The following is a 21,203-nucleotide window of genomic DNA, read 5'->3' as shown; positions in this document are numbered from 1 at the left end:
TATCCTGATAGCTGAAGAGCCACATTAGAAAGAATGGCATCTGGTTAGCATGCTAACCAATTATTATGCTAAGCTAACTAGCATAAGGCAACAAACACAGGCTAGGTCAACTTTGGAGACGAATATCTCGGGAACGGTAGCGAATATCAAAAATCTATTCAGTCATTTCTGTGCGGCTTGGTCCAAAGATCATCTGAGCAAACTTTAGACAAAATTGAGCAAGATTTGAAGGAGGAGTAGCGAAAAAACTGTTTACCATTTGCTTCAATATGGTGGACAGTCACATTGTTAGAAAATGACAAATGAGATATCGTCGGAATCTGCATAATCCAAGGAACGTAATGACATAAAGAAATCAAATTTTAACCTATGTTTTCAAAAGTTATAAGCGTTTTTGCAAAATACCTTATACCTCTGGAACACTAGGTGGCGCTGTGTTCAAACTTCTCAGGTACCTTCAGGACATGGTGTCGATCATCCCTACCAATTTTTGTGCCGATATGTCAAATAGTTTAAAATATATTGCAATTTATGACAAAAATCAAAATGGCGGACAAGTCGTTCATCCAATCCTGGCAAAATCAGTATCTACGGATTCGGCATGACCCAAGGAATCCATAGATACCACATTTATGATTTTCTGACAAACTGTTCAAAAGTTATTGGCCAAAATAGCCATTTCCCATATCTCATGACCCGTAGGTGGCGCTGTTCCCAACTTTGGCAAGGACCCTCGGAGCATACTTCCAATGAAGTGTACCAATTTTCGTTTCGATTGATCAAACTTTGGCCAAGATACAGCCTCTTAAGCAATTTTGGGTCGACCTTGTTAAGTTTGCGACATCATAACTTTTGAACAAAGATCAATAAAAAAAATCTGTTCAGTCATTTCTGTGCAGCTCAGTCCAAAGATCATTTGAGCAAATTTTGGACAAAATTGGACAAATTTTGAAGGAGGAGTAGCGAAAAAACTGAATACTGTACTTTTCAAAATGGCTACTACTGTAATGGGCGGAGTCTTAGTGTACGATATTGGTTCTGATCAGCATGATGAGAGGAATCAGGTGTACTAAGTTTCATTTCTCTAGATCAAAGGGTTCAAAAGTTATAACCATTTCAATGTTGAATTTTTGAACTGGTGGTGGCGCTATAGAGTTGGTCCTAGAGACACCATATTTGGTCCAATTACTATTCATGGCCATCTCTACAAATGTGCCAAATTTCATCATTTTCCTATGTACGGTTCATAGGGCTGCCATAGACTTCCAGAGGAGGAATAATAATAATAATTAAAGCTGCAAGCAGCATTTATCGGGGTTCAAGCTGTTAAGGCCTTTAAGGTTTATAAGCACAAAAGCATCAAAAGTTATTAAAATTTATTTAGCAAGCATGTAAACACTGACATTATAGATGAAAAAGACCATTTACAGCCAATGCAGGCAATTTACCATAGGTAATATATGGTTTTAAAGCTTTTTAACAGTTATAGCGCCACCTTTGGTCCGATCTCCATACAATTTGGCATGCTTGTTAATGATGTTATGTCACATATGCTCACCAATTTTTGTGAAGTTCTGAGTTTTCATTTAGGATTTATAGGCATTTTAGTGTATTTTGCCACGCCCCTTTTATAAATTACCCTATTACAGCCACCCAAATGCAAAAGTTAAACTTTTTTTCGATAATTATTGATCTAGAGAGTCTAGAGAATTGTCCTAGACTGGTCTGGTTCCGATCGGGCGAAAAACCAGGGACTAGTTCGCAAAAGTAGGTTTTTAACATATTCATGAATAATTAATTAATGGTTTGATTGACATTAGTGGTTCTTGAGGCAAAGTTGTTGAGCAAGAGCAGATCTATCAAATGATATGCATTTTATGACGATAAGTGTAACACTACGTGATTACAGAGCCAAAAAACTCGTTAGCGCCAACTAGTGGCCGATTTCTTTCAAAATTCTTACAGACCTCTAGGGCCATGAGTCAAACATGCCCATCGAGTTTCGTTCCGATCGATGTCCGTTAACCTTGTCTTATAGGTGCTCAAACTTCATTGGCCGATGGCGGCCATGTTTTTTGAGATACACCAATGTCCTCATAGACATACATGGCACCTTGGACCAAGACACTGCATACCAATTTTCAAGTCAATCGGACTAACGGTCAGGTGGTTATGGGCCGTTTTATGTTTTTTTCATGTTATAGCGCCACCATGTGGCCATTCGCCGCGGTTTTTTTACTGTGACCTCAGATTGACCTCTTACACATTTGTACCGAGTTTGGTGAAGATACCTCATTTACTTCTGGAGTTATAGCCGTTTGAGTAAAATAGGCTCCTCCCACAACATACATTTGGGCGCCCCTTAGCGACCGTGAATGGAAATTTCAACTTTTTTTCGATAATTATTGATATTCAGACTCCAGAGAACATTTCTGCACTGGTTTGGTTCCGATCGGGCAAAAAACCAGGGACTAGTTCGCAAAAGTAGGTTTTTGACAAAATTCAAAATGGCGGAAAATCTATCATGGCGGAAATGAAATCGGAGATATACGTTTTGTTCATCAGGCATCCAGCTTTCCAATGATATAAGACACTTGAGTCTACGACATACGGGCTAGGAGTTATGAGCAGTTTCGCGCTTTTGGTCGCTATAGCGCCACCTATGGGCCATTCGAGGTCATAATTTGATAACCTCTCCTCGATTTTTGTACTACCATATGGCAAAGTTTCAAAGTTCCAGCTCTTACGGTTTGGGCTGCACGATGCGTTTTACGGCGGAATAATAATAATAATAATAATTAAAGCTGCAAGCAGCATTTATCGGGGTTCAAGCAGTTAAGGCCTTTAAGCACACAAGCATCAAAAGACATTAAGTTTTATTTAGCAAGCATTTAACAACTGACATAATAAACGGAAAAGACCATTTACAGCCAATACAGGCTGTTTACCATGGGAAATATATGGTTTTAAAGCTTTTTAACAGTTATAGCGCCACCTTTGGTCCAATCTCCATAAAATTTGGCATGCTTGTTAATGATGTTATGTCACATATGCTCACCAATTTTTGTGAAGTTCTGAGTTTTTATTTATGATTTATAGGCATTTTAGTGTATTTTGCCACGCCCCTTTTATAAATTACCCTATTACAGCCACCCAAATGCAAAAGTTCAACTTTTTTTCGATAATTATTGATCTAGAGAGTCCATAGAATTGTCCTAGACTGGTCTGGTTCCGATCGGGCGAAAAACCAGGGACTAGTTCGCAAAAGTAGGTTTTTAACATATTCATGAATAATTAATTAATGGTTTGATTGACATTAGTGGTTCTTGAGGCAAAGTTGTTGAGCATGAGCAGATCTATCAAATGATATGCATTTTATGACGATAAGTGTAACACCACGTAATTACAGAGCCAAAAAACTCGTTAGCGCCAACTAGTGGCCGATTTCTTTCAAAATTCTTACAGACCTCTAGGGCCATGAGTCGAACATGCCCATCGAGTTTCGTTCCGATCAACGTCCGTTAACCTTGTCTTATAGGTGCTCAAACCTCATTGGCCAATGGCGGCCATGTTTTTCGAGATACGCCAATATCCTTTTAGACATAGGTGGCCCCTTGGGCCAAGACACTGCATACCAAATTTCAAGTCATTCGGAAAAACGGTCAGGTGTCTATATGTTTTTTTTTGTTTATAGCGCCACCATGTGGCCAATCGACGCAATTTTTTTTACTGTGACCTCAGATTGACCTCTTAAACATGTGTGCCAAGTTTGGTGAAGATATCTCATTTACTTCTCGAGTTATAGCCATTTTAGTAAAATAGGCTCCTCCCACAACCTTAATTTATCATCCCCTAGCGACCAGGAATCGGAATTTCGACTTTTTTTCGATAATTATTGATCTTCAGACTCCAGAGAACAATTCTGCTCTGGTTTGGTTCCGATCGGACGAAAAACCAGGGACTAGTTTGCAAAAGTAGGTTTTTGACAAAATTCAAAATGGCGGAAAATCTATCATGACGGAAATAAAATCGGAGATATACGTTTTGTTCGTCAGGCGTCCAGCTTTCCAATGATATAAGACACTTGAGTCTATGACTTATCGTCTAGGAGTTATGACCAGTTTCGCGCTTTTGGTTGCTATAGCGCCACCTATGGGCCAATCAGCGTCATAATTTGATAACCTCTCCTCGATTTTTGTACTACCATCTGGCCAAGTTTCAAGTCTCTAGCACTTACGGTTTGGGCTGCACGATGCGTTTTACGGCGGAAGAATAATAATAATAATAATAATAATAATAATAATAATAATAATTAAAGCTGCAAGCAGCATTTATCGGGGTTCAAGCAGTTAAGGCCTTTAAGGCCTTTAAGCACACAAGCATCAAAAGACATTAAGTTTTATTTAGCAAGCATTTAACAACTGACATAATAGACGGAAAAGACCATTTACAGCCAATACAGGCAGTTAACCATGGGAAATATATGGTTTTAAAGCTTTTTAACAGTTATAGCGCCACCTTTTGTCCGATCTCCATAAAATTTGGCATGCTTGTTAATGATGTTATGTCACATATGCTCACCAATTTTTGTTAAGTTCTGAGTTTTCATTTATGATTTATAGGCATTTTAGTGTATTTTGCCACGCCCCTTTTAATAAATTACCCTATTAAAGCCACCCAAATGCAAAAGTTCAACTTTTTTTCGATAATTATTGATCTAGAGAGTCCAGAGAATTGTCCTAGACTGGTCTGGTTCCGATCGGGCGAAAAACCAGGGACTAGTTCGCAAAAGTAGGTTTTTAACATATTCATGAATATTTAATGAACGGTTTGATTGACAGCAATGGTTCTTGAGGCAAAGTTGTTCAGCATGAGCAGATCTATCAGATGATATGCATTTTGTGATGATAAGTGTAACACCACGTGATTACAGAGCCATAAACCTCGTTAGCGCCAACTAGTGGCCGATTTCTTTCAAAATTCTTACAGACCTCTAGGGGCTTGAGCCAAACATGCCCACCGAGTTTCGCTCCGATCGGACTTCGTTAACGGTGCTCAAACCTCATTGGCCAATGGCGGCCATGTTTTTCGAGATACGCCAATATCCTTTTAGACGTACGTGGCCCCTTGGGCCAAGACACTGCATACCAAGTTTCAAGTCATTCGGAAAAACGGTCAGGTGTCTATACGTTTTTTTTATTTTAGAGCGCCACCATGTGGCCAATCTACGCAATTTTTTTACTCTGACCTTAGATTGACATCTTACACATGTGTACCAAGTTTGGTGAAGTTTACTTAATTACTTCTTGAGTTATAGCCATTTTAGTAAAATAGGCTCCTCCCACAACGTTAATTTTGCACCCCCTAGCGACCATGAATCGAAATTTCAACTTTTTTTCGATAATTATTGATCTTCAGACTCCAGAGAACAATTCTGCACTAGTTTGGTTCCGATCGGGCGAAAAACCAGGGACTAGTTCGCAAAAGTAGGTTTATGACAAAATTCAAAATGGCGAAAAATCTATCATGGCGGAAATGAAATCGGAGATATACGTTTTTTTCTTCAGGAGCTCTGGATTTCAATGATATAAGACACTTGAAGCTACGCCTTACGGTCTGGGAGTTCTGAGCAGTTTCGCGCTATTGATTGCTATAGCGCCACCTATGGGCCGATTGGGCTGAGTCCGTGTATCTGAGTAGCGAGCAATAGTACTACCATCTGGCAAAGTTTCAAGTCTCTAGGTCTTACGGTTTGGGCTGCACGATGCGTTTTATGGCGGAAAAATAATAATAATAAAAATCAGGACAATTACAATAGGGTTTCAGCACTTCGTGCTTGAACCCCTAATTAAAGCTGCAAGCAGCATTTATCGGGGTTCAAGCAGTTAAGGCCTTTAAGGCCTTTAAGCACACAAGCATCAAAAGACATTACGTTTTATTTAGCAAGCATTTAACAACTGACATAATAGACGGAAAAGACCATTTACAGCCAATACAGGCAGTTTACCATGGGAAATATATGGTTTTAAAGCTTTTTAACAGTTATAGCGCCACCTTTGGTCCGATCTCCATAAAATTTGGCATGCTTGTTAATGATGTTATGTCACATATGCTCACCAATTTTTGTGAAGTTCTGAGTTTTCATTTATGATTTATAGGCATTTTAGTGTATTTTGCCACGCCCCTTTTTATAAATTACCCTATTACAGCCACCCAAATGCAAAAGTTAAACTTTTTTTTGATAATTATTGATCTAGAGAGTCCAGAGAATTGTCCTAGACTGGTCTGGTTCCGATCGGGCGAAAAACCAGGGACTAGTTCGCAAAAGTAGGTTTTTAACATATTCATGAATATTTAATGAACTGTTTGATTGACAGCAATGGTTCTTGAGGCAAAGTTGTTCAGCATGAGCAGATCTATCAGATGATATGCATTTTGTGATGATAAGTGTAACACCACGTGATTACAGAGCCATAAAACTCGTTAGCGCCAACTAGTGGCCGATTTCTTTCAACATTCTTACAGACCTCTAGGGGCTTGAGCCAAACATGCCCAACGAGTTTCACTCCGATCGGACTTCGTTAACGGTGCTCAAATTTCATTGGCCAATGGCGGCCATGTTTTTCGAGACACGCCCATATCCTTTTAGACTTACATGGCCCCTTGGGCCAAGACACTGCATACCAAATTTCAAGTCATTCAGAAAAACGGTCAGGTGTCTATATGTTTTTTTTTGTTTACAGCGCCACCATGTGGCCAATCGACGCACATTTTTTACTGTGACCTCAGATTGACCTCTTAAACACGTGTGCCAAGTTTGGTGAAGATATCTCATTTACTTCTCGAGTTATAGCCATTTTAGTAAAATAGGCTCCTCCCACAACCATAATTTATCACCCCCTAGCGACCAGGAATCAGAATTTCGACTTTTTTTCGATAATTATTGATTTTCAGACTCCAGAGAACAATTCTGCACTGATTTGGTTCCGATCGGACAAAAAACCAGGGACTAGTTCGCAAAAGTAGGTTTTTGACAAAATTAAAAATGGCGGAAAATCTATCATGGCGGAAATAAAATCGGAGATATACGTTTTGTTCGACAGGCGACCAGCTTTCCAATGATATAAGACACTTGAGTCTATAACTTACCGTCTAGGAGTTATGACCAGTTTCGCGCTTTTGGTTGCTATAGCGCCACCTATGGGCCAATCGGCGTCATAATTTGATAACCTCTCCTCGATTTTTGTACTACCATCTGGCCAAGTTTCAAGTCTCTAGCACTTACGGTTTGGGCTGCACGATGCGTTTTACGGCGGAAGAATAATAATAATAATAATAATAATAATTAAAGCTGCAAGCAGCATTTATCGGGGTTCAAGCAGTTAACGCCTTTAAGGCCTTTAAGCACACAAGTATCAAAAGACATTAAGTTTTATTTAGAAAGCATTTAACAACTGACATAATAGACGGAAAAGACCATTTACAGCCAATACAGGCAGTTTACCATGGGAAATATATGGTTTTAAAGCTTTTTAACAGTTATAGCGCCACCTTTGGTCCGATCTCCATAAAATTTGGCATGCTTGTTAATGATGTTATGTCACATATGCTCACCAATTTTTGTGAAGTTTTGAGTTTTCATTTATGATTTATAGGCATTTTAGTGTATTTTGCCACGCCCCTTTTATAAATTACCCTATTACAGCTACCCAAATGCAAAAGTTAAATTTTTTTTCAATAATTATTGATCTAGAGAGTCCAGAGAATTGTCCTAGACTGGTCTGGTTCCGATCGGGCGAAAAACCAAGGACTAGTTCGCAAAAGTAGGTTTTTAACATATTCATGAATATTTAATTAAGTGTTTGATTGACAGCAATGGTTCTTGAGGCAAAGTTGTTCAGCATGAGCAGATCTATAAGATGATATGGATTTTGTGATGATCAGTGTAACACCACGTGATTACAGAGCCATAAAACTCGTTAGCGCCAACTAGTGGCCGATTTCTTTCAAAATTCTTACAGACCTCTAGGGGCTTGAGCCGAACATGCCCACCGAGTTTCGCTCCGATCGGACTTCGTTAACGGTGCTCAAACCTCATTGGCCAATGGCGGCCATGTTTTTTGAGATACGCCAATATCCTTTTAGACATAGGTGGCCCCTTGGGCCAAGACACTGCATACCAAATTTCAAGTCATTCGGAAAAACGGTCAGGTGTCTATATGTTTTTTTTTGTTTATAGCGCCACCATGTGGCCAATCGACGCAATTTTTTTTACTGTGACCTCAGATTGACCTCTTAAACATGTGTGCCAAGTTTGGTGAAGATATCTCATTTACTTCTCGAGTTATAGCCATTTTAGTAAAATAGGCTCCTCCCACAACCTTAATTTATCACCCCCTAGCGACCAGGAATCGGAATTTCGACTTTTTTTCGATAATTATTGATCGTCAGACTCCAGAGAACAATTCTGCTCTGGTTTGGTTCCGATCGGACGAAAAACCAGGGACTAGTTTGCAAAAGTAGGTTTTTGACAAAATTCAAAATGGCGGAAAATCTATCATGACGGAAATAAAATCGGAGATATACGTTTTGTTCGTCAGGCGTCCAGCTTTCCAATGATATAAGACACTTGAGTCTATGACTTACCGTCTAGGAGTTATGACCAGTTTCGCGCTTTTGGTTGCTATAGCGCCACCTATGGGCCAATCAGCGTCATAATTTGATAACCTCTCCTCGATTTTTGTACTACCATCTGGCCAAGTTTCATGTCTCTAGCACTTACGGTTTGGGCTGCACGATGCGTTTTACGGCGGAAGAATAATAATAATAATAATAATAATAATAATAATAATAATAATTAAAGCTGCAAGCAGCATTTATCGGGGTTCAAGCAGTTAAGGCCTTTAAGGCCTTTAAGCACACAAGCATCAAAAGACATTAAGTTTTATTTAGCAAGCATGTAACAACTGACATAATAGACGGAAAAGACCATTTACAGCCAATACAGGCAGTTTACCATGGGAAATATATGGTTTTAAAGCTTTTTAACAGTTATAGCGCCACCTTTGGTCCGATCTCCATAAAATTTGGCATGCTTGTTAATGATGTTATGTCACATATGCTCACCAATTTTTGTGAAGTTCTGAGTTTTCATTTATGATTTATAGGCATTTTAGTGTATTTTGCCACGCCCCTTTTCATAAATTACCCTATTACAGCCACCCAAATGCAAAAGTTAAACTTTTTTTTGATAATTATTGATCTAGAGAGTCCAGAGAATTGTCCTAGACTGGTCTGGTTCCGATCGGGCGAAAAACCAGGGACTAGTTCGCAAAAGTAGGTTTTTAACATATTCATGAATATTTAATGAACTGTTTGATTGACAGCAATGGTTCTTGAGGCAAAGTTGTTCAGCATGAGCAGATCTATCAGATGATATGCATTTTGTGATGATAAGTGTAACACCACGTGATTACAGAGCCATAAAACTCGTTAGCGCCAACTAGTGGCCGATTTCTTTCAAAATTCTTACAGACCTCTAGGGGCTTGAGCCAAACATGCCCAACGAGTTTCGCTCCGATCGGACTTCGTTAACGGTGCTCAAATTTCATTGGCCAATGGCGGCCATGTTTTTCGAGATACGCCCATATCCTTTTAGACTTACATGGCCCCTTGGGCCAAGACACTGCATACCAAATTTCAAGTCATTCAGAAAAACGGTCAGGTGTCTATATGTTTTTTTTTGTTTACAGCGCCACCATGTGGCCAATCGACGCACATTTTTTACTGTGACCTCAAATTGACCTCTTAAACACGTGTGCCAAGTTTGGTGCAGATATCTCATTTACTTCTCGAGTTATAGCCATTTTAGTAAAATAGGCTCCTCCCACAACCATAATTTATCACCCCCTAGCGACCAGGAATCGGAATTTCGACTTTTTTTCGATAATTATTGATTTTCAGACTCCAGAGAACAATTCTGCACTGATTTGGTTCCGATCGGACAAAAAACCAGGGACTAGTTCGCAAAAGTAGGTTTTTGACAAAATTAAAAATGGCGGAAAATCTATCATGGCGGAAATAAAATCGGAGATATACGTTTTGTTTGACAGGCGACCAGCTTTCCAATGATATAAGACACTTGAGTCTATGACTTACCGTCTAGGAGTTATGACCAGTTTCGCGCTTTTGGTTGCTATAGCGCCACCTATGGGCCAATCGGCGTCATAATTTGATAACCTCTCCTCGATTTTTGTACTACCATCTGGCAAAGTTTCAAGGCTCTAGCCCTTACGGTTTGGGCTGCACAATGCGTTTTACGGCAGAAGAATAATAATAATAAAAATCAGTACAATTACAATAGGGTTTCAGCACTTCGTGCTTGAACCCCTAATAAAAATCAGTACAATTACAATAGGGTTTCAGCACTTCGTGCTTGAACCCCTAATAATTAAAGCTGCAAGCAGCATTTATCGGGGTTCAAGCAGTTAAGGCCTTTAAGGCCTTTAAGCACACAAGCATCAAAAGACATTAAGTTTTATTTAGCAAGCATGTAACCACTGACATAATAGACGGAAAAGACCATTTACAGCCAATACAGGCAGTTTACCATGGGAAATATATGGTTTTAAAGCTTTTTAACAGTTGTAGCGCCACCTTTGGTCCGATCTCCATAAAATTTGGCATGCTTGTTAATGATGTTATGTCACATATGCTCACCAATTTTTGTGAAGTTTTGAGTTTTCATTTATGATTTATAGGCATTTTAGTGTATTTTGCCACGCCCCTTTTATAAATTACCCTTTTACAGCCACCCAAATGCAAAAGTTAAACTTTTCTTCGATAATTATTGATCTAGAGAGTCCAGAGAATTGTCCTAGACTGGTCTGGTTCCGATCGGGCGAAAAACCAGGGACTAGTTCGCAAAAGTAGGTTTTTAACATATTCATGAATATTTAATTAAGTGTTTGATTGACAGCAATGGTTCTTGAGGCAAAGTTGTTCAGCATGAGCAGATCTATAAGATGATATGCATTTTGTGATGATCAGTGTAACACCACGTGATTACAGAGCCATAAAACTCGTTAGCGCCAACTAGTGGCCGATTTCTTTCAAAATTCTTACAGACCTCTAGGGGCTTGAGCCGAACATGCCCACCGAGTTTCGCTCCGATCGGACTTCGTTAACGGTGCTCAAACCTCATTGGCCAATGGCGGCCATGTTTTTCGAGATACGCCAATATCCTTTTAGACATAGGTGGCCCCTTGGGCCAAGACACTGCATACCAAATTTCAAGTCATTCGGAAAAACGGTCAGGTGTCCATATGTTTTTTTTTTGTTTATAGCGCCACCATGTGGCCAATCGACGCAATTTTTTTTACTGTGACCTCAGATTGACCTCTTAAACATGTGTGCCAAGTTTGGTGAAGATATCTCATTTACTTCTCGAGTTATAGCCATTTTAGTAAAATAGGCTCCTCCCACAACCTTAATTTATCACCCCCTAGCGACCAGGAATCGGAATTTCGACTTTTTTTCGATAATTATTGATCTTCAGATTTCAGAGAACAATTCTGCTCTGGTTTGGTTCCGATCGGACGAAAAACCAGGGACTAGTTTGCAAAAGTAGGTTTTTGACAAAATTCAAAATGGCGGAAAATCTATCATGACGGAAATAAAATCGGAGATATACGTTTTGTTCGTCAGGCGTCCAGCTTTCCAATGATATAAGACACTTGAGTCTATGACTTATCGTCTAGGAGTTATGACCAGTTTCGCGCTTTTGGTTGCTATAGCGCCACCTATGGGCCAATCAGCGTCATAATTTGATAACCTCTCCTCGATTTTTGTACTACCATCTGGCCAAGTTTCAAGTCTCTAGCACTTACGGTTTGGGCTGCACGATGCGTTTTACGGCGGAAGAATAATAATAATAATAATAATAATAATAATTAAAGCTGCAAGCAGCATTTATCGGGGTTCAAGCAGTTAACGCCTTTAAGGCCTTTAAGCACACAAGCATCAAAAGACATTAAGTTTTATTTAGAAAGCATTTAACAACTGACATAATAGACGGAAAAGACCATTTACAGCCAATACAGGCAGTTTACCATGGGAAATATATGGTTTTAAAGCTTTTTAACAGTTATAGCGCCACCTTTGGTCCGATCTCCATAAAATTTGGCATGCTTGTTAATGATGTTATGTCACATATGCTCACCAATTTTTGTGAAGTTTTGAGTTTTCATTTATGATTTATAGGCATTTTAGTGTATTTTGCCACGCCCCTTTTATAAATTACCCTATTACAGCCACCCAAATGCAAAAGTTAAACTTTTTTTCGATAATTATTGATCTAGAGAGTCCAGAGAATTGTCCTAGACTGGTCTGGTTCCGATCGGGCGAAAAACCAGGGACTAGTTCGCAAAAGTAGGTTTTTAACATATTCATGAATATTTAATTAAGTGTTTGATTGACAGCAATGGTTCTTGAGGCAAAGTTGTTCAGCATGAGCAGATCTATAAGATGATATGCATTTTGTGATGATCAGTGTAACACCACGTGATTACAGAGCCATAAAACTCGTTAGCGCCAACTAGTGGCCGATTTCTTTCAAAATTCTTACAGACCTCTAGGGGCTTGAGCCGAACATGCCCACCGAGTTTCGCTCCGATCGGACTTCGTTAACGGTGCTCAAACCTCATTGGCCAATGGCGGCCATGTTTTTCGAGATACGCCAATATCCTTTTAGACATAGGTGGCTCCTTGGGCCAAGACACTGCATACCAAATTTCAAGTCATTCGGAAAAACGGTCAGGTGTCTATATGTTTTTTTTTGTTTATAGCGCCACCATGTGGCCAATCGACGCAATTTTTTTTACTGTGACCTCAGATTGACCTCTTAAACATGTGTGCCAAGTTTGGTGAAGATATCTCATTTACTTCTCGAGTTATGGCCATTTTAGTAAAATAGGCTCCTCCCACAACCTTAATTTATCACCCCCTAGCGACCAGGAATCGGAATTTCGACTTTTTTTCGATAATTATTGATATTCAGACTCCAGAGAACAATTCTGCTCTGGTTTGGTTCCGATCGGACGAAAAACCAGGGACTAGTTTGCAAAAGTAGGTTTTTGACAAAATTCAAAATGGCGGAAAATCTATCATGACGGAAATAAAATCGGAGATATACGTTTTGTTCGTCAGGCGTCCAGCTTTCCAATGATATAAGACACTTGAGTCTATGACTTATCGTCTAGGAGTTATGACCAGTTTCGCGCTTTTGGTTGCTATAGCGCCACCTATGGGCCAATCAGCGTCATAATTTGATAACCTCTCCTCGATTTTTGTACTACCATCTGGCCAAGTTTCAAGTCTCTAGCACTTACGGTTTGGGCTGCACGATGCGTTTTACGGCGGAAGAATAATAATAATAATAATAATAATAATAATAAAAATCAGTACAATTACAATAGGGTTTCAGCACTTCGTGCTTGAACCCCTAATAAAAATCAGTACAATTACAATAGGGTTTCAGCACTTCGTGCTTGAACCCCTAATTAAAGCTGCAAGCAGCATTTATCGGGGTTCAAGCAGTTAAGGCCTTTAAGGCCTTTAAGCACACAAGCATCAAAAGACATTAAGTTTTATTTAGCAAGCATTTAACAACTGACATAATAGACGGAAAAGACCTTTTACAGCCAATACAGGCAGTTTACCATGGGAAATATATGGTTTTAAAGCTTTTTAACAGTTATAGCGCCACCTTTGGTCCGATCTCCATAAAATTTGGCACGCTTGTTAATGATGTTATGTCACATATGCTCACCAATTTTTGTGAAGTTCTGAGTTTTCATTTATGATTTATAGGCATTTTAGTGTTTTTTGCCACTCCCCTTTTATAAATTACCCTATTACAGCCACCCAAATGCAAAAGTTCAACTTTTTTTTCGATAATTATTGATCTAGAGAGTCCATAGAATTGTCCTAGACTGGTCTGGTTCCGATCGGGCGAAAAACCAGGGACTAGTTCGCAAAAGTAGGTTTTTAACATATTCATGAATATTTAATGAACGGTTTGATTGACAGCAATGGTTCTTGAGGCAAAGTTGTTCAACATGAGGAGATCTATCAAATGATATGAATTTTGTGACAATAAGTGTAACACCACGTGATTACAGAGCCTTAAAACTCGTTAGCGCCAACTAGTGGCCGATTTCTTTCAAAATTCTTACAGACCTCTAGGGGCTTGAGCCGAACATGCCCACCGAGTTTCGCTCCGATCGGACTTCGTTAACGGTGCTCAAACCTCATTGGCCAATGGCGGCCATGTTTTTCGAGATACGCCAATATCCTTTTAGACATACATGGCCCCTTGGGCCAAGACAGTGCATACCAATTTTCAAGTCATTCGGAAAAACGGTCAGGTGTCTATACGTTTTCTTTTGTTTTATAGCGCCACCATGTGGCCAATCGACGCAATTGTTTTACTGTGACCTCAGATTGACCTCTTACACATGTGTACCAAGTTTGGTGAAGTTTACTTAATTACTTCTTGAGTTATAGCCATTTTAGTAAAATAGGCTCCTCCCACAACGTTAATTTTGCACCCCCTAGCGACCATGAATCGAAATTTCAACTTTTTTTCGATAATTATTGATGTTCAGACTCCAGAGAACAATTCTGCACTAGTTTGGTTCCGATCGGGCGAAAAACCAGGGACTAGTTCGCAAAAGTAGGTTTTTGACAAAATTCAAAATGGCGAAAAATCTATCATGGCGGAAATGAAATCGGAGATATACGTTTTTTTCTTCAGGATCTCTGGATTTCAATGATATAAGACACTTGAAGCTACGCCTTACGGTCTGGGAGTTCTGAGCAGTTTCGCGCTATTGATTGCTATAGCGCCACCTATGGGCCGATTGGGCTGAGTCCGTGTATCTGAGTAGCGAGCAATAGTACTACCATCTGGCAAAGTTTCAAGTCTCTAGGTCTTACGGTTTGGGCTGCACGATGCGTTTTATGGCGGAAAAATAATAATAATAAAAATCAGGACAATTACAATAGGGTTTCAGCACTTCGTGCTTGAACCCCTAATAATAATTAAAGCTGCAAGCAGCATTTATCGGGGTTCAAGCAGTTAAGGCCTTTAAGGCCTTTAAGCACACAAGCATCAAAAGACATTAAGTTTTATTTAGCAAGCATTTAACAACTGACATAATAGACGGAAAAGACCATTTACAGCCAATACAGGCAGTTTACCATGGGAAATATATGGTTTTAAAGCTTTTTAACAGTTATAGCGCCACCTTTGGTCCGATCTCCATAAAATTTGGCATGCTTGTTAATGATGTTATGTCACATATGCGCACCAATTTTTGTGAAGTTCTGAGTTTTCATTTATGATTTAAAGGCATTTTAGTGTATTTTGCCACGCCCCTTTTATTAATTATCCTATTACAGCCACCCAAATGCAAAAGTTCAACTTTTTTTCGATAATTATTGATCTAGAGAGTCCAGAGAATTGTCCTAGACTGGTCTGGTTCCGATCGGGCGAAAAACCAGGGACTAGTTCGCAAAAGTAGGTTTTTAACATATTCATGAATATTAAATGAACGGTTTGATTGACAGCGATGGTTCTTGAGGCAAAGTTGTTCAGCATGAGCAGATCTATCAGATGATATGCATTTTGTGATGATAAGTGTAACACCACGTGATTACAGAGCCATAAAACTCGTTAGCGCCAACTAGTGGCCAATTTCTTTCAAAATTCTTACAGACCTCTAGGGGCTTGAGCCGAACATGCCCACCGAGTTTCGCTCCGATCGGCCTCTGTTAACCTTGTCTAATAGGTGCTCAATATTCATTGGCCGATGGCAGCCATGTTTTTTGAGATACACCAATGTCCTCATAGACATACATGGCACCTTGGACCAAGACACTGCATACCAATTTTCAAGTCAATCGGACTAACGGTCAGGTGGTTATAGCCATTTTTGTCCTGTTATAGCACCCCCTAGTGGCCAATCGTCACGATTTTTTGCACGTGACCAAACATTAATCTCAAACACAGGTGTTCCAAATTTGGTAAAGATATCTCATTCCATTGATGAGTTATAGCCATTTTAGTCAAATTGGCTCCACCCACTTCGAACAATTTGGCGCACCTTAGCAACCGTGAATCGAAATTTCAACTTTTTTTTGATAATTATTGATCTTCAGACTCCAGAGAACATTTCTGCACTGGTTTGATTCTGATCGGACGAAAAACCTAGGACTAGTTCACAAAAGTAGGTTTTTGACAAATTCAAAATGGTGAAAAATCGATCATGACGGAATTGAAATCGGAGATATACATTTTGTCCTTCTTGACCCAAGGATTCCAATGATATAGGACACTTGAGTCTACGACTAACGAACTATGAGTTATGAGCAGTTTCGCGTTTTTGATTGCTATAGCGCCACCTATGGGCCGATTGGTCTGAGTCCGTGTATCTGAGTAGCGAGCAATAGTACTACCATCTGGCCAAGTTTCAAGTCTCTAGGCCTTACGGTTTTGGCTGCACGATGCGTTTTATGGCGGAAAAATAATAATAATAATAATAATAAAAATCAGTACAATTACAATAGGGTTTCAGCACTTCGTGCTTGAACCCCTAATTAAAGCTGCAAGCAGCATTTATCGGGGTTCAAGCAGTTAAGGCCTTTAAGGCCTTTAAGCACAAAAGCATCAAAAGTTATTAAGTTTTATTTAGCAAGCATGTAACCACTGACATAATAGATGGAAAAGACCATTTACAGCCAATACAGGCAATGTACCATAGGAAATATATGGTTTTAAAGCTTTTTATAGCAGTTATAGTGCCATCTATGGACCGATCTCCATAAAATTGTTTACTGTGACCTCAAATTGAACCCATACACATGTGTACTGAGTTTGGTGAAGATATCTCATTTACTTCTTGAGTTATAGACATTTTAGTAAAATAGGCTCCTCCCACAATAATTTACCACATTCTAGTATTATTTACTATGATTCTAGCATGATTTACATAGTTTACCATGATTTTATCTTAGTTTACCTTGATTTACCATATTCTAGCATGATTTACCATGATATACTACATTCTAGTATGATTTACCATAGTTTACTGTGATTCTAGCATGGTTTACCATAGTTTATCATGATTTATCATAGTTTACCATGATTTACCCTGTTCTAGCATGATTTACCATGATATACCACATTCTAACATGATTTACCATAGTTTATCATGGTTTACCATGATTTACCCTGTTTTAGCATAGTTTACCATGATTTACCACGTTCTAGAATGATTTGCCAGGATTCTAGCATGGTTTACCTTGATACACCACATTATAGTATTATTCACTATGATTTACCATGTTTCTAGCAATTATGTGAAGTGTCAGTGCAAATGAAGTGATAAACACTGACAAAATCTGATTGTGTTATAATAGTTATTGTTATATAAGTGATTTTTAGAGTCTAAATATGAATGTGAGCACATGTGAAAAGACTTCATTAATAAGTAGAATGGCCAGCAGAGGGCAGAAGAAGACCACTTATTAGTTCACTTTCACTTTAAACTTCATGATTTTCACCAGTTTTCTGGACTAAAGCAAACCAGTTTTTCCATGTTAACTCAATAATGCATGCTTACACACACACACACACACGCACACGCGCACACGCACACGCACACGCACGCACACGCACACGCACACACACACACACACACACACACACACACACACACACACACACACACACACACACACACACACACACACACACACACAGAAATAAACATACACAAATGCACATATGTTTTTAATGTTTTGGAATATGTTATTGAGAAAATATATTTATTGGTCTATTAGAATTCCTTTTTGATCTAATAATATAAAAAAGAAAAGAAAAAAAGATTGCTTTTTAAAGCATTTGTTTGTTTCCCAATACTGAAAACTAATGAAAAGGTCATGCGTAATCCTGCTGCTCCCTCTAGTGGACAGTGGTATTACAGCTTCCATCTTACAGTTGAAGTGTTTGAATGAATTAATGAATGGGAATTTGGTTTTTCACTTATATCTCGGGAACCAGAAGGCGAAAAATTCTGAAACTCAGAGCATAGAGAGTGCTTGAGGAGCCCTGTTGAATGAGACCATCAATTACTTACTATGATTTACCATGTTTCTAGCGTGATTTACCACATTACTAGCAATTATGTGAAGTGTCAGTGCAAATGAAGTGATAAACACTGACAAAATATGATTGTGTTATAATAGTTATTGTAATATAAGTGTTTTCCATGTTAACTCAATAATGCATGCTTACACACACACACACACACACACACACACACACATATGTTTTCAATGTCTTTAGGATGTGTTATTGTGAAAAAAATATTTTAATGGTCTAACCATTTCATATATTTCATTGTGATCTATATTATCAGTCTAATAATAAAAATAAAAAAATAGCTTTAACCATTTGTTTGTTGGCCAAAGCTGAAAGCTGATAAAAAGATTAAATACTATGTGTAATACTGCTGCTCCCTCTAGTTGACAACAGTGGAATTACAGCCTACATCTTACAGTTGAAGTGTTTGAATGAATGAATGGGAATTTGGTTTTTCACTTATATCTCGGGAACCAGAAGGCGAAAAATTCTGAACCTCAGAGCATAGATAGTGCTTGAGGAGCCCTGTTCAATGAGACCATCGCGGTGTTTTTGGGCGATTGGGTTCGGGAGTTATGACTGTTCAAAGGCATGTCTTTTGAGGCTTTTATCTCTGGAATGCCCAGGGCAAATTACACCACATTTGAATCGAAGCTAGCCAAGGACGGGCCCTTTCCAACGAGCTCTCACACAAGGTTCAGGGTGGTCTGGGTCGGGAGCTACGGCCGTTCAAAGTCGGGGATCCCGCGGTCTGGCGATCCGCGGGGGGGGCGCGCTCCCGAGGCCCGCGACGACACGTTTCGATCAAGAGCCCGGAGAGGACCTTACCATAAAAATTTGAGCGTGCAACGACTTTCCGTTTTCGAGTTATGAGTGAATTTGTACTGGGGGGGCGTGGCCTAAATGCCGTTTTACTTTCGTTTTCATGTTAAATGTTAAAATAATGATTTTATAAAGTCTAAATATGAATTATATAACAATATTAGGGAGTAGTATGATGAAATGACAGCAGGGGGCAGTAAAATACCACTTACTGGCTTAATATGGTATTCATTTTAAGGCTACATATTGAAGTGACCCTATTATAGCTATCCAAATGAAGTAGTTCAACTTTTTCTGACAATTATTGATCTAGTGAGTCCAGAGAATTGTATTGCACTGGTTTTTAAGATTATTTTATAAACATTATATGATCATATGGAAAACACAATTTACAGCCAATACAGGCAATTTACCATAGGAAATATATGGTTTTAAAGCTTTTTAACAGTTATAGCGCCAACTATGGTCCGATCTTCATAAAAATTTCCATGCTTCTTTAGCATGTTATGTCACATATGCTCATCAATTTTTGTGAAGTTCTGAGTTTTCCTTTAGGATTTATAGGCTTTTGAGTGCATTTTGCCACGCCCATTTTCTTTATGACCCAATATACCCATGCGAAAAATGCAAAAGTTAAACTTTTTTTCGATAATTATTGATCTAGAGAGTCCAGAGAATTGTCCTAGACTGGTCTGGTTCCGATCGGGCGAAAAACCAGGGACTAGTTCGCAAAAGTAGGTTTTTAACATATTCATGAATAATTAATTAATGGTTTGATTGACATTAGTGGTTCTTGAGGCAAAGTTGTTGAGCATGAGCAGATCTATCAAATGATATGCATTTTATGACGATAAGTGTAACACCACGTGATTACAGAGCCAAAAAAACTCGTTAGCGCCAACTAGTGGCCGATTTCTTTCAAAATTCTTACAGACCTCTAGGGCCATGAGTCGAACATGCCCATCGAGTTTCGTTCCGATCGACGTCCGTTAACCTTGTCTTATAGGTGCTCAAACTTCATTGGCCGATGGCGGCCATGTTTTTTGAGATACACCAATGTCCTCATAGACATACATGGCACCTTGGACCAAGACACTGCATACCAATTTTCAAGTCAATCGGACTAACGGTCAGGTGGTTATGGGCCGTTTTATGTTTTTTTCATGTTATAGCGCCACCATGTGGCCATTCGCCGCGGTTTTTTTACTGTGACCTCAAATTGACCTCTTACACATTTGTCCCGAGTTTGGTGAAGATACCTCATTTACTTCTGGAGTTATAGCCGTTTTAGTAAAATAGGCTCCTCCCACAACATACATTTGGGCGCCCCTTAGCGACCGTGAATGGAAATTTCCACTTTTTTTCGATAATTATTGATATTCAGACTCCAGAGAACATTTCTGCACTGGTTTGGTTCCGATCGGGCAAAAAAACAGGGACTAGTTCGCAAAAGTAGGTTTTTGACAAAATTCAAAATGGCGGAAAATCTATCATGGCGGAAATGAAATCGGAGATATACGTTTTGTTCGTCAGGCATCCAGCTTTCCAATGATATAAGACACTTGAGTCTACGACATACGGTCTAGGAGTTATGAGCAGTTTCGCGCTTTTGGTCGCTATAGCGCCACCTATGGGCCATTCGAGGTCATAATTTGATAACCTCTCCTCGATTTTTGTACTACCATATGGCAAAGTTTCAAAGTTCCAGCTCTTACGGTTTGGGCTGCACGATGCGTTTTACGGCAGAAGAAAAATAATAATAATTAAAGCTGCAAGCAGCATTTATCGGGGTTCAAGCTGTTAAGGCCTTTAAGGTTTTTAAGCACAAAAGCATCAAAAGTTATTAAGATTTATTTAGCAAGCTTGTAACCACTGACATCATAGATGGAAAAGACCATGTTCTAGCATGATTTACAATAGTTTTTCATGATTTACCATGGTTTACCATTATTTACCATGTTCTAGCATAGTTTACCATGATTTTACCTTGATTTACCATGTTTTAGCATGATTTACCATGATATACCACATTCTAGCATGATTTACCATAGTTTATCATGATTTACCATGGTTTACCATGATTTACCCTGTTCTAGCATAGTTTACCATGAATTTATCTTAGTTTACCTTGATTTACCATGTTCTAGCATGATTTGCCATGATATGCCACATTCCA

At 39.0% G+C, this 21,203-nt stretch overlaps 1 protein-coding gene and 1 long non-coding RNA gene across 3 annotated transcripts in view; one reads left to right on the top strand and one right to left on the bottom strand.

Annotated features, from left to right (window-relative positions):
* Positions 1 to 21,203, top strand: part of LOC309501907 (uncharacterized protein) — a 427,051-nt gene that overhangs the window by 202,392 nt on the left and 203,456 nt on the right. The window lies entirely within an intron of this gene.
* LOC309502046 overlaps positions 1 to 21,203 on the bottom strand; it is a 153,010-nt gene that overhangs the window by 95,065 nt on the left and 36,742 nt on the right. The gene's annotated exons all lie outside the window — the stretch shown is intronic.

The sequence above is a fragment of the Leuciscus leuciscus genome, assembly GCF_965113295.1.
Source record: "Leuciscus leuciscus genome assembly, chromosome: 6".
Lineage (NCBI taxonomy): Eukaryota > Metazoa > Chordata > Actinopteri > Cypriniformes > Leuciscidae > Leuciscus > Leuciscus leuciscus.
This window is presented reverse-complemented; position numbering and strand designations above follow the sequence as displayed.